We start from the raw sequence: 15,497 nt of genomic DNA, 5'->3' as shown, positions 1-15,497 counted from the left end.
CCCACCCAACATCACAGCAAAATGCTGCAGGGTCATTTTGATGTTCCAGGAGGAAAGAACATGTTGGTTACTGTGTGAAATGTGTTGGAACATGAAACATGGACAGTATACTAAATAAGTTACATTAGCTGTGAAACATATATAATGATTCTAAGACAATTTAAAATTTGACGTGAAAATTGTCTATAAAACCCATGTTAAGAAAATTATGAGCGCCATCTTGTGGCAAGATTGCCCTTAAACCATCATACCTGAGAACACTCCTTTCCTTAGATAGAACCTCTAACAAAAGCAAAGAACATTCATCTACCCATCTATCCATCCATCCATCCACCCACCGACTCTCCCACCCACCCACCCACCCATCCATCGATCCATCCATCCATCCATCCATCCACCCATCCACCCATCCACCCATCTACCTATGCATTAATCCATCTAAAAATCTATTCAATCATTTGTCCACTTACTCAATATTTATTGAATGTTTTCTATGCTTTGGTTGGAGAGATGCCAGGACCCCGCTAACAAGAAGACCGCAAGAGGTGATGGCAAATACGGAAAAACCAACAGTCCTGGAGAACCTTGTTGGAGCACACTTAATCTGGTTGTTGTTGTTATTACTGAGGTGGAGGAGACAGGCAGATCAGTCTTCCTGATGGAAGTGCTACCAAAGCTGAGATCTGAAGGATAACAAGAGTGTGTTATACTAAAGAGGATGTCTCCTGTGTTCATTCTCCTCTTGGGGTGGATATAGCTGAGAGAATAAGAGAGCTTTAGAGTCCCAATTGAAGTTACTTTTTATGTGCTGTTAGTGCATTGGTGGCCCCTCCAGCCCCCACCTTGGTAATTATGACAAATAGAGAGTGTCCAGCAGATAGTGATCAGGGTGGTGGGAGGGCACTTGAAGAAATTGGGAAGAGCTGTGAAACAAAGTGCTTGGTAAGTGGACACATTCTATTACATGAGATTCATGCTGCCTATTAATATTAGAAGGTATTAATAGCTGCCATTATGTTGGGTTTTTCATTTAATAGAATTTGTTATACTCACGTCAGCAGAGCTGTGTTAGTGTGGGCTGTTGGCCAAGATGTGGAAATGGCCTCATTATGCATACCCAGACACGTAATGGTATTCTGCATTGGGAATCTACTTCTATTATCTGATATAGGTTGTTAACTAATGTATTACAGAAAAAGATGCCCAGCAGCAAACTGGTTACACTGGAGAATGGTTGGCCCAAATCTGAAGGATAAATGGCCTTTGAACATCATTTCATTCTCTGCTCCCTTTGTAGTTGCCTGGAATTAATGCTGAGCTGAACTGATGTTTGCCTTAGCAAGGCATATACAGTGGCTTCAGCAGGCCTGAGCAGGGCCTGGGATTTTCAGAGCGAGTGCTGTTGAGTTCAGCACACCATCTGTTGACTTTAAACTGTGTGTCCCTTATCCTTTGCAGCACCCTTGCACTATTGTTTCCCTTATGATAGAAAAGTATTTGTCTGTATCCATGTCTTCAGTAACAATGAAAACACATGAAAGATAGCCCCAAAGGGGTTGTGTGTTTCAAGAAAAATGGCAGAAAGCATATTTCTTTGTGGGATTAAAAAGTATGTGTATGTATTTAATATAAACCAACTGTGTCTGCATGTAAAAGCTTCTCTACCTCCTTCGTTCATATAGCCCTCTTGGATTTTTGTGGGTATTTGCTTCAGGATAGGCAGGAACTGTTCTAGGCAGTGGCCCAGAGCGAGCATTACTGACCTTGATAGTCACTCTGTCCCAGGTGGCATCCCCTCCTCAGATCCCAGTGCTGTCCATGTGCAGACTGGCCACATTTAAAGGGCCATGGATGGGGCTTAAGGGCAAATCTCTAATATGTCAACTATTTCTTCTAATGGGGTCTTGCTTCTCTTCTTTTGTATAGCCCAAGTCAGACGTAATGTGATGTTTTATTGGGATGGCCTCGGTGTTTTATTGTCTACACTTAATTATATCTAAAATAATTTGTTTACTCTGTGGCCAGCAATCAATCTGTGAATTCAGCAGTCTGGGTCCTGCCTCTCAGCCTTTGCCACTTCACACCTGGGGCCAGTGGATTTTCAGCTGCAGGCTGAGTCCTCCAGGCCTGTTTTTAATGGTAATGGTGGGAGGAGATCAAGATACCCCAGGGATGAGCATTGGACTGTCCTGCTGCCTGGGTACAACTAAGTCTTCCCCAGATCTGATGCTGGGTTTCTGCTTCTTCCTTCTGACAAAATGCTAGCCCTCGAGGACTTGCCTTCAGAACCTTCTAGGACTTTATGTTCTATTCCTATTTAACACTACTAATCATTTCAGCATTCTTCAGGAGCATGGATTACGAACAAGGAGGCCATAGCAAAGTAAAGAAGTTAGTCTAACCATTAGAATACATTAAACACACCCATTCACCAACAGGGGGCAAGTGCCACTGTGTTAGAGAAATTAATGATGTAATATTCAGAGAATAATAAATAGTGTTTCCGGCTTGAATGATGTATAGTCTCTTTTTAAAAGAAAACAATGCTGACAAATAATTTTATTATCATAATTAACTTAAATATACACAGATGCTAAACTAAGTATAATCTTAAAAACATAACACACGTATAAATTTAAGTATAAGCAAAACTATGTAAACATTAACATTTAACATAAAAGCTTAGACAAGCTTTCATGAATTTATAAAATACAAACAAATCCACAAAATCAATAGAATTCAGATTAATATGACCAGTGATGTTGGTTTGCTAAAACAAAATCATTTCTTGCCATGTGGATATGGTCCTGGGGCTATGGCACAGGTTCGTGTGAGTTGGCCATGGCTCTGCTGAATGTGCTGCATGCCACATGATGACTCAGTGTGTCTGCTATCTTCCTCTATCCTAAATATCATGACACCTTTGTTTCTACAGGATGCTGTGAGGTCATTTGTTCTTCACTTGTCAATGATCGTGTTGAAGTCCATCACACTCAGTTTTCACTAGTCTGGGAGAATTAAAGCAATTCTATTTGACCCTTATGCTGTCATAAACACAAATCTACATGTGGACATAGAAATTCTGTGGGTTGAGTTGGTCATTCCGTTGACCCGCAAGATAAATATTGATTATATTTTCATCAATATGAAAACAAATTAAAAAAACGATATCAGAATCTCATGAACCCAGAGAAAATGTCCACAGGCCCTAGTTTGAGAAATACTGGCATGAAATGCCCAATGGCATGACTAGCTCCCTGATATGGGGCGGAAGTTGAGGGAAAGATCAGGGGCTTAAGCTGCCAGAGTGTGACAAAATCAGTTTCTACCTGCTCTAATCTATATCTCATCAAAGTTGGTCTGTTCTCAGATTTACTGGCAAACTGAGGCAACTTAATTACTCATTTGAGTTTTGATCTTCAGTTATTCTGTATCTGGTGTGGTGCTGCTGTGCTTCTCTGATAGTGACCACTTGCCATCCTGCCCAGTGGTAGGCTTAGGAATTAGGAGTCTAATCTGGCTGCTCATTGTCCAGAAGTACAGACTAGAAACTCTAGTCTGAAAAATGTTTGTGCTATTCCAATATTCAAGTGTGTAACTGTATCATCAAGAGAATTTTAGATAATAGCCATTAAGAGGTCCCAAGAGAATGGCATATATTTCTAATTGTAAAGGATCTTTTGGAGTAAAGAAGGAACTCTGACCACGGAAATGTTCAGACAACTACAAGGAATCCATGAGCTTGGATGCCTTTTACAGGATGGGCAGATAAAAAGAATATGGACTGTAACTGGCATTGATAATGCCCCAACCCAATAAGAAATTTTGAGTTGTTAAAACATGTTATTTCTAGCCTCCAAACATGGACCCACTTGGGAGAAAATGAAGCAGCATAGTACCAGATCCACGGGACCTGTTCCCAAAGTCCTATTGGCAGGCTTGGTCCACTTGCAGCTCACCCTCCATGGTCTTTGGCCACCTTTTCTGTGGTCATCATAGCTTGATGGGACTTTCTCTTGCATCCTGGAACCAGTTGTCCACAGCCTTGCCTGCTTCGAGAGTTCAATGACCAAACCTCAAGGAATACCTCAGATTGTTCCCCAACTGCTGCCACTGACCTAATATGGACTGATGATGCGCTCAACAATTTGACTTTACACCGTTATTTTTCCTGAAACTCAGTACTCCCAATTGAGTTCTACTAGCTGTATTTCTGTAAAGTAATCACAAACTTTTTTTAGAATACAGCGAAATGTGAATGAATGATTTATTGTGTACATGCATATGGCAGAATATGTGTAGTGGTTATAGAATATGTGTAGTGTCTGGAATTAGACAGGCCTGAGTTTTAACTTTATCTTGCCACATAGGAGCTGTATGAACTTAGACAAATTTCTTAATCTAAGATGTAGTTTTCTTATCTATAAACAGGGATCATAATAACATATATTTCATAGTGTCATGGAGAGGACTAAGTGGGATAGCACAGTGTCTGGCATATAATTGGCACTCAATAAGTGGTAATTTATTATTACTAATTGAGCATTTATATATGCAGGCCTCTGGGTTAGGCACAAGGGATGCAAAGATCTCCATCCTCAAGTAGCTCACAATAGATCTGAGTTCTTCCCAGGTGCCACTCAGAAGGGGACCAACAGTCAGACAGATTTGATGTCAAATCAACTGAATTTTGCAACCAGAGTAAACAATTTCTCCTCATCACCTGACCCTGATTAGGATGGGATTAATTCTATAGCCTGTGTTCTAGAATTAGACTGCATACTGAGGCTGAGAACATCCAGGTGGGGAGATGGCAGGTCAGCAAGTTCAGTTTCCACAATTTCATGGTTCAGACTTGGCCTAATTTGGAAAGTCTCAGAATGGCAGCAGTGAGGCTCCTCAGCCCTTGTTGAGAGATGCTAATGAAGAACTTGTGTCTCACCAATGGCTACTGCATGAGGAAGCTAGAAGGAACCTCACGCCATCTTTTCTTACTGACGGTCAAAAACATATGCCTCCAGCAGGATTCATAAAGATATCATTTTAGTCTTTGCCTCCTTATTTCTGAGTCAGTGCACAAATAGTTTGTTTCCTGGAGCTTCGGGGAAGCCCAGATTGACACATTAGCCAGGGAGTGATGTGCCTCCTTTCTGGGCTGGCTGTCCATAATGCATTCAAATCCAGAAAAAAAGTAGGAATTTGTTCAAAATGTATCAATTGGGCCATTTTCTCAATGACAAACAGATGGCTCCTTTGAGTTATTCAGAGGGAGAAGATTTTTTTTCCTTTTGTTCATCTCAGTTTTTATGGTTTAAAAGAATTAGTGTTTAATCCGAATTCTAAAATTGTTAATTAGTTTGTATTTGCTTCACTAAATCTGTTAAATAGATTTTTATCACTTTAGCTGTATCTCTCTGGCAGCATCTGGTGTCAACTTTGCAGAAATAATGTTGGTTTTACAGCCAAAAATCAGAGGTTAAACCTCCAGGACTACAGATGTGACAGCATTAAAGGGAAATTCATCACCCCCAAAGCTTTCATTCCCATATAGTTTAGAATCAGCCCAAACATGAACCAATGTTCTTGTTTCCCTTTCATTCTCCAGGAGCACTGTGGCTCAGTTCCTTTTTGATTTATGAGTGTGGTTGTTGCTGATGAGATCTCCCAGGGAGACCTCAATCTGCCCCAGCCAGAGGCTTGGAAAACAGTGGAGGATCTTCTTGCTCAACCTCCTTTCTGTTGCTTTCAGGGGATTCCATCCAGGGCTAGGGCTGTCCATCAATTCATTTGACAATGGGCTTGTATGAGGTAAGGGCTGTGTGGGTACAAGCTCTGTAGTGTCACCTGCCAGCAGGGGGCACAGTAGGGCAGAGCAGCAAAATGAAGGCAGCGTACGTTACAAACGAGCTACTTTGAACTCAAATTAGTGCACCTGGGGGAATAACTAAATGAAAGACAGCAAATCATCATAAAGGCTGGGGAATTTGAGTAACGGGGAAAAGCTGTTGGGCAGCAATCAATTTAGGTCTCTGTGGTAGGCTGAATAGTGGCCCCTAAAAATATCTGCTTCTGAATCCCCAGAACCTGTGAATGTTGCTTTACATGGCAAAGGGTATTTTGCAGATGTGATTAAGCAGCTTGCAATGGGGAGATTATTCTGGGTTCCTTGAGTGGACCCTAAAGGTAATCACGAGTGTCCTGATAGGAGAGAGGCAGAGGGAGATTCGACAGAAGAGGAGAAGGTGATGTGATGGTGGAAGCAGAGATTGAAGTGATGAACTTTGAAGATGGAGGAGAAGGCCACAAGCCAAGGAAGACAGACAGGCACCAGCAGCTGAAAGAAACAAGGAAATGTATTCTCCTTTCAAAGCCTCTGGAAGGAATTAGCGCTGTCAACACCCCAATGTTAGTCCAGTGAAATTGGTCTTCGGCTATGTACTACCAGAACTGTGAGAGAATAAATTTGTGTTGCTTTAAGTCACCATAATAATGGTAGTTTGTTGCAGCAGGAACAAATACAGTATCTTTTCCTTGCTTGATGCCAAAGAGTTCCACTCCAGCTGCCAGAGGTATTTTACAGAGCGAAGAGGAGATAGCAGGGAACGGCATAGTGCATTGTCTTCTTCAAGAAGAGCTCCTTCTTCTGAAGTCCATCTGTAGTACAGGTGTGGGCAGCTGCGCCTGAAGCAGAAATGGGACTAGCAACTGGGAAGCCCTGTGGGATTGGGGAAGAACATTTCTGAGCATCATGAACCCTTGGCAATAGCAGACAGTGTGAGAATTCTCTGCAATGAACATATTTGCATAAATATTAGGAAGAGGCCTGATTAGCACAGTGAGCATGACTCAGAGGAAAGTGGAGGGCAGAGGTGATCAGGGAAGAGGCTCTGAATAGGGTGAGGACAGAGACGCCACCTTAGGCACATCCAGTGCTCTGATGGAGAGGGACTGGCTGTGAACAGCCAAGTTGCTATCTCCTTGCCCTTCAGATGTATCTATGGACAGTGGGAGGGGAATCTGTGGGCAGACCTCTGGAGCTACCGTCCCCATTTCACTCAAACGACTCCAAGTTTATTTGTTGGACACATTGGGCTTCCAGGTGTAATTTCACTTAAGAAAAAATTCTACTGGTGGGAAAAGATCTTGGGGGGTAAATTTTAATTTTGAGACAATTTTACATGTACAGAAAGTTGCGATAGTACAAAGAACTCCCATATACTCTTCCCTCAGATTCACCAAGTTAGCTTTTTGGCCTATTTGCATTATCATTTGTTCTAAGTATTAACGGTTTTTTCCTGAACCATTTGAGAGTAAGTAGGCATTATATTCCTTTACCTCCAAATATATCGGTGTGTATTTTATTAGAACAGGACATTTTGTTATATAACCACAGTACAATGATGAAAATTCAGAAATTTCACACTGATAAAATGCTGTCATCTAATCTTCAGCTCAAATTGAAATTTTGCCAATTGCCTTTATAGCGATTTTTCCCCCCAGTCCAAGATTTGATCCAGACTCCTGCATTGCATTTAGTTGTCATATCTCTCCAGTCTGCTTTAATTTGGAACATTTCCTCAGCTTTTGACCTTGACATTTTTGAACAGTACAGGTCAGTAATTTTGTAAATTGTCCCTCAGTTTGAGTTTGTCTAATGTTTCCTTATGATGAGATTCAGATCTTGCATTTGAGCTTGAAGCTCACAGATGTATGTTGTGTCCTTCTCAGAACATGGTATTCGAAGGCACGTGTGGTTGCTTTGTCTCATGGGTGATGGTGGCATTAATCCCTTGGTTACATTGGTGTCCTCCAGGTTTCCTCACTATAAGTTATTATTTTCACCTGTGTAATTAATAAGTAATTTGTGAAAGATACTTTAAAACTAGGCAAATATCCTGTTCCTTATTGAATCATCACCCACTAGTTTTAGCACTCACTGATAATTCTTACTTGTGTCAAAAGAAAATTATAACAAATTTAGTTTAAAGATTGAATTGACTTCCATTTGCCATTCCAGAATCAGGCAACATCTCTTTAAGAATGACTGTTCTAATGAGCTGAACAGGAGAGATTGACTTTATAGGCTGAAAAGGGCTGAAGAAAGCAGAAACAGAGAATAAAAAGTGGATTGGTTGTTTCAAAGTTGCTCTCATTATGGGGTTAAAACAGAGGGGACTTCCTTATGCTGACTCAGGTAGACTAGAATCTCCTGATTTTTGGAAAACTTGCCTATTTCAAAGTTCAGATTGATGACATGGCACTCAGCACAAAATATCCATTCTGGTTTGGTCTGGTCTGCTTGGGCCTGGTGCAGGAGGCTCATCCAAAACAGGGGCCTCCCATAAACTTTGTTTAACTCTTGAATCTATTATAACTGTGATGATTTGCAAAATGGCAATTTATCTAACTCCATCATTTTTTCTACATCAATTTGTTGGCATAATTCTGTAAGAAAGATCTTTCTCTTATCTCCTACTTATTTATTCACGTATTTAATTATATCGGCATACACTCATAGATTCTTATTTTATTCAATGAGGTTTTCTTTTTTTTCTTTTTTTTCTTTTAGATGGAGTTTCACTCTTGTCGTCCAGGCTGGAGTGCAATGGCATGATCTTGGCTCACTGCAACCTCCACCTCGCAGGTTCAAGTGATTCTCCTGCTTTAGCCTCCCGAGTAGCTGGGATTACAGGCATGCACCACCATGCCAGGCTAATTTTTGTATTTTTAGTAGAGATGGGGTTTCACTATGTTGTCCAGGCTGGTCTCAAACTCCTGACCTCAGGTGATCTGCCCGCCTTGGCCTCCCAAAGTTCTAGGATTACAGGCGTGAGCCACCGCACCTGGCCTTCAATGAGTTTTAAGACGTTATTATTGCTATGTATTTTGATGTCACATTGACCCAGATTTGACCAAGAGAAGTCCCCTCAAATTGGCTTCTATGTTTTTTGATGTGCTGCTGCTGCTGCTTTTCTTTTTTTCTTTTTCTTTTTTTCTTTTTTTAGTACTTCTTTACTTTTAAGATATCCCAGGTCCTTCTTGGCTCAAACTTGCAATCAGCCATTTCTTCAAGAAACCCTCATATTATTGTAAGAAACAATGTTTAGAAGACTTGGGCTGGCATGGTGGCTCATGCCTGTAATCCCAACACTTTGGGAGGCCAAGGTGGCCAGATTGCTTGAGCTTAGGAGTTCAAGACCAGCCTAGACAACGTGACAAAACCCCATCTCTACAAAAAATACAAAAATTAGCTGGGTGTGATGTGCCTGTAGTCCCAGCTACTGGGAGGCTGATTATACCTGTAATCCCAGCACTTTGGAAGGCCGAGGCGGGCAAATCACGAGGTCAAGAGATTGAGACCATCTGGCTAACACAGTGAAACCCTGTCTCTACTAAAAATACAAAAAATTAGCCAGGTGTGGTGTCAGGCGCCTGTAGTCCCAGCTACTCAGGAGGCTGAGGCAGGAAAGTGGCATGAACCCGAGAGGCAGAGCTGGCAGTGAGTTGAGATTGCGCCACTGCACTCCAGCCTGGGCGACAGAGCGAGACTCCGTCTCAATAAATAAATAAATAAATAAATAAATAAATAAATAAATAAATAAAACCTGGTAGTAGATATGGTTATTCCTAGTGGCATATCATAACTTCTAGGAGTTTTCAGTTTACAGTTCACACACACACACACACACACACACACACACATCTATCCACCCATTACTTCTAATTTCAATCCTATATCATGGGGTTCATCCTAAGCTTCTCCCATTCTGTATTTGTAACAGCCACCCCTCACAGTGAAAAACCTGGCTTCCATCCTGTGATGGTGTCAACTTGATTAGATTGAAGGATACAAAGTATTGTTCCTAGGTGTGTCTGTGAGGGTGTTGCCAAAGGAGATTAACATTTGAGTCAGTGGACTGGGAAAAGCAGACCTACCTTCAATCTGGGTGGGCACCATCTAATCAGCTCCCAATGCAGCCAGAATAAAAAGCAGGCAGAAGAGCATGGAAAGACTAGACTGGCTGAGTCTTTTGGCCTCCATTTTTCTCCTGGGCTGGATGCTTCCTGCCCTTGAACATCGGACTCCAAGTTCTTCAGCTCTGGGACTCTTGGACCTTCAACTGCAGACTGAAGGCTGTACTGTTGGCTTCCCTACTTTTGAGGTTTTGGGACTAGGACTGGCTTCCTTGCTCTTCAGTTTGCAGATGGCCTATTGTGGGACCTCTCCTTGTGATCATGTGAGTCAATACTCCTTAATACACTCCCCTTTATGTATATATCTATCCTGTTAATTCTGTCCCTCTAGAGAACCCTAATACATACCATTTCAATCTATTTATTTATTTGCTTAATCCTATTTTTCACAGAAAGTAATTTCAGGATTGCTACCTCATACTACTGCAAAATGTGAACCTATAAGTGGAATTATTTATTCACAGTTCTTTTTGTCTTTAGATTGAGGGTATAGTCAAAGGACTGGGCTCAAAAGTTACTTGATTTTTCCCTTTACTTGTCTATTAGTTCTCTTGTTTTTTTCCTTTCACTATGGTTGTGCTATATTATGATTAGGCTTTTTTTTTCCTTTTTATATTCTATTTTAGAGTTTTTAAATGGACATTTTAATTGATTTGATTTAATCTTTTAAAAAGTATTTAAAACATTAATATGATTTCAAATTCCAAACTATTTTATAATTTATCCTCACCGAAATATCCCTCCTCTATCTAACCTGGTTCCCATCTACCCTGTAGGGGACCATTCTCATTAGTTTCTGGCTTATCTTTTCTCAATTTCCTTTCACAACTAAGTAAGAAAATACATGTAATTTTCTTATTTCCTCTTCCTACACAAAAGGTAAACTATTACGTATACTCTTTTGCACTTTGCTTCTTCACTTACAAAATATGTCCTGGAAATCACTCCATATTGCTTCATCTTCATTCTCTTTTACCACTGCACAGCACTGCATTATATGGATATAATTTAATTTATTCGATAAATCTATCTATGAGCATTTAGGTTATTACCAATATTTTGCAATGACAGATAATACTGCAGTGAATAAACTTGTACATATATAATTTTGAATTTTTGCAGGCATATTTTTAGAGTAAATTCCTAGAAGTGGGATTTCTGGAACAAAAGGTAAATGCATATATAGTGTTAAATACTGCCAAGTTCCTTTCCATAAGGCTGTATCATTTTGCATTCCTACCAGCAAAGTGTAAGAGTGTCTGTTTCTCCTCAGCCTTGCCAACATAGAGTGCTGCCAAGTTCTAAAATTTTTGCTCATTATTCATAGGTGATAAATGTCATTTCAATGTAGTTTTAATTTGCATTACTCTTACAATGAGTTGAACAACTTCTCATAAGTGTTTAGGAGCATTTCATATCTTTTTAAGGTAAATTGTTTATTTGTGACTTTTGTTCATTCTTTTTTATTTCTTTTCCTTTTTCTTTTTTTTTTTTTTTTTTTTTGAGACGGAGTCTCGCTCTGTCGCCCAGGCTGGAGTGCAGTGGCCAGATCTCAGCTCACTGCAAGCTCCGCCTCCCGGGTTCACGCCATTCTCCTGCCTCAGCCTCCCGAGTAGCTGGGACCACAGGCGCCGCCACCTCGCCCGGCTAATTTTTTGTGTTTTTAGTAGAGACGGGGTTTCGCCGTGTTAGCCAGGATGGTCTCGATCTCCTGACCTTGTGATCCGCCCGTCTCGGCCTCCCAAAGTGCTGGGATTACAGGCTTGAGCCACCGCGCCCGGCTCCTTTTTCTTTTTTAGAGATGGAGTCTCTCTATGTTGTCCAGGCTGGTCCCAAGCTCCTAAGCTCAAGCAATCCCTCCCATCTCAGGTACTCCTCATAAGTAGCTGGGACTACACGCATGTTCTACCATACTTGGCTTTATTCATTTTTCTCTCAGGTGTTTTTGCCTCTGTTTTTGGCCTTCACTTTCTAAGAATTCCTTGGGTATTATAGACATTCGAACTTCAATTGTGATATATGTTGCAGATATTTTTCTGAAACTGTTGTTTAATACCACTGCTTTAACTGGTTAGTAAGTAGCTATAAATATGCATGCTTGTGTTGACTGTTAGTGAACTCTGTTGCTTACTCCTGTGCATGTGTGGGAAATGATTATAAACCTCAAATGTCTTTAATTTAGCCTAGATTAAAATTAAATTTAAGTAGACTTTCCAACAAATGGTATTGGAGCAATTGGACACAAAGGCAATAAAAAAAATACCCAACTCAATCTAAGCCTCATGTCTTATGCAAAAATTAACTCAAAATGGATCACAGATTTAGATATAAAACATAAAACTATAAAACTTTTAGAAAAAACAAAGAAGAAAATCTTCAGGATCTAGAGCTAGGCAAAAGTGCTGAGACTTGACAACAAAAGCACAATTTGATAAATTAGATCTCATCAAAATTATTACCTTTTGCTCTCTGAAATCTCGTGTGAAGAGGATGAAAATCTCTGTGGACTGGGACAAATTATTTGCAAACCACGTATTTGGCAAAAGACTAATATCTGAGTATATAAAGAACTCTCAAAACTCAACAGTAAAAAACTAAACAATCGAATTAGAAAATGGGCAGAACGTATGATATCAAAATAATGGCACAACCACTCTGGAAAACAGTTTAACAGTTTCTTTTTAAAAAATGCAACTGCCATACCACCTAGCAATTACAGGTTCAGGCATTTCTCCTGGAGAAATACATACATTTACAGAGAAACCAGTGCACAGATATTTATAGCAGCTTTATTTGTAATCGCTAAAAACTGGAATCAGTCCAGATGTCCTGCAACAGTTGAATGGTTAAACTATCTGTGGTACATACATACCATGGAATACTATTCAACCATAAAAGGAACAAACTACCTGTACTCATATATGCAGCAATTTGGATGAATCTATAGGAAATTTTGCTGCATGGAAAAAGCTAATACCAAGAGGTTGCATACTGCATGATTTCATTTATGTAACATTCTTGAAATAAAAGCATTTTAGAATTGGGAGATAGACTGGTGGTTGCCTGGAGTTAGGACCTAGGGGAAGGCGGGTGGCATGGGAGGAAGACAGGTGTGATTATGAAAGGTCAGATGACGGACCCTGGTAGTGTTGAAATGTCTTCACTGTGTGGTGGAGGCATGAACGTAACACAGGTGATAATAATGTGTGAAACAATCCCCACCCCACAAACACACACAAATCAGTACAGGTAAAATGGGAAATCAGGATAAAATGGGTGGATTGTATCAGTGTCAATATGCTGGTGTGATATTATACTATAGTCTTGCAAAACAAAACAAACATTTTGTACCATGGGGAAGCTGGACATAGTGTACAAAGACCCTCTCTGTATTATTTCTTAGAACTGCATGTGACTTTATAATCATCTCCATAAAAATTTCAATAAAAAAATTAAAGTTAAAGCCAAAGCCTACATGTTTTTAACAAAAACCTTGAGGAAGACTTTAAGGAGCTATCCACCCCTGTTTTGAGAATGTAGAGCCCTGGATAAGCAATTAAGTTTGTTGAGACCAGCACTTCTTAATTGGGGTCAGTACCACCCTGTGGGGTGTGTTTGAAAATGTCTGGGAGTGGTTATGTTTGTCACATTGACTGGGGGGTGTCTTTGGTACTCAGTGGACAAGACCAAGAATGCTAAATATCCCGCAACGCCTAGGACAACCTGACACACGGTGAGAATATTCTTAACCCCCAATGCCAGCAGCATTCCACTGAGAAACAAGATTAGATGGCTAAAATCTTAGCAACTATTTGGATAGTTTGTACCTTAAAATTTAAGTGAAATCTATGCTTATTCTATATCTTGTCATCATAAAATTGATGGACAGAGAGCCTTCCATTAATATTAAACATTTTTAATGTTTAATTTTTAAACACTAATTTTAAGCTCAAGACTCTAAAATTGTTATAGGAAACATTTATTAGAATAACTTTATTGTAATAAAGAGTATTTCATTTTTTTTGGAGAAAATTGTCTTTTTTTATCTTGTTTAAAGTTGCGAGCTCTATTTTCTGCAGAAATTTGATCTTCACCTTACCTAACCTTACCCCTTGTGATGATTAACTTGTTAACTATGACATCACTGATTAACTATGCTAATTAACTCAATTAGTATAAACAGAAAGTGTGAACTACTTTAAAAGAGAAGCATAGCTGGAGATATGTTTTATTTCAAAGTTTATTTTACGAGTAAAATATAGTGTATTTGATTACCTCAAAAACATAATAGAGGATCTCTTTTTCAGGCTATTTCTCAGTGAGGTTTTTATCTCTTCTCATTTAACTTTGTTCTTGTCTTTATGAAGTCCTGAGATAAAGGAGCCATTTCTGGAGGAACAATCCAGATGGCTTTTGCAGTCACCATCCTGGAGTATGAATTGAGGAGGAAGGCGTTCTTTTCAAAATGAGTCACAAGCAAAACTCCTCCTGGTTGGTCATCCATTCTCTGCCCTGACACGTTGTGTGCAGAAACCCGTGTGACAGCATGAGCGTGTTGTGCGGATATGTGCTTCCCAGGACAGGATTATGTACAGGGGAGTTGTACAGACATGGAGTGTACAGATACATTGTAGAGACACATGTTAAAGAGACATAGAGTGTACAGAAATTGGATTGTAGAGATATGAACTTCACATACAGGAGTTACAAAAGCATGGTATGCAGATTGGATTATTAAGATGCAGGTTGTCTAGACACTGGCCCTGAAGGCATAGGTTGTGTAGACACAGCCCGGGACCAAGCTCTTTGGTCCTGGCCTTAAAGCAGGGTGTGCGGCATTAGCCCAGTGATGGTTGCCTGGCCATGTGCCGGAAGTGGGACCCTGACGTCTTTGCAGAGGGTGAAGGCAGGAAGGTAGGTCTGAGCTTGGGATATTCTGCCACTCTTTGTTTTGAGCACTGACTTTGAAGCTTTCCCTCCAATGCCATTCCCACCCCCAAGGGACTCAGGAAATGACTTCTGTCTTGTCTTTGATAGAACAAAGAAAGAGAGAGTTCTAAAAGATGGGGGGGGGGGAGAGAGAGAGAGAGAGAGAGAGAGAGAGAGAGAGAGAGAGAGAGAGAGAGACAACACCAAATTCAGACACAGAAGGTTCTCAAGGATGGCCATGGTAAAGTCTGGGCTTCAGGAGGTCTTAGAGACCACCAGGGGTCAGTCTTGGGTCCTACAAGAGGAAGCCAGGAGGTATTTGCTCAGCACTGGTTCTCACCTGAGGACCATTCAGAAGAATTTATTCCACTTCGATATACTATGGTGTTAGCAGCTTTGAAATTCTTTACCGCCAAGGGGCCCTTAAAGCCAATGAAGCAGGAGTCTCAGGAATGACCCATCTGTCAGGCCTGCTTGTTTATAATCCTCAGGACCACAATAAAAGGCAAGTTTAATTGCCTGGTGATTCGGGACTTGGGGGCCCAGGTATGGTTACCCACCTCTCAGGCCCAGGGGTCTGCCTGAGCTTGGGA

General features: G+C 40.5%; 1 long non-coding RNA gene across 18 annotated transcripts in view; it reads left to right on the top strand.

Annotated features, from left to right (window-relative positions):
- Positions 1–15,497, top strand: part of LOC105488780 (uncharacterized) — a 268,377-nt gene that overhangs the window by 192,415 nt on the left and 60,465 nt on the right. For all 18 annotated transcript variants that reach the window (XR_011610825.1, XR_011610831.1, XR_003019623.2 and 15 more), the window contains one exon: positions 11,775–11,844. This is a non-coding gene — a long non-coding RNA (uncharacterized lncRNA). The remainder of the gene's footprint in view (positions 1–11,774; positions 11,845–15,497) is intronic.

Source organism: Macaca nemestrina, chromosome 12 (assembly GCF_043159975.1).
Source record: "Macaca nemestrina isolate mMacNem1 chromosome 12, mMacNem.hap1, whole genome shotgun sequence".
In the NCBI taxonomy this organism is placed as follows: domain Eukaryota; kingdom Metazoa; phylum Chordata; class Mammalia; order Primates; family Cercopithecidae; genus Macaca; species Macaca nemestrina.
Note: the sequence above shows the minus strand (reverse complement) of the source record. Positions and strands in the feature narration are given on the sequence as shown.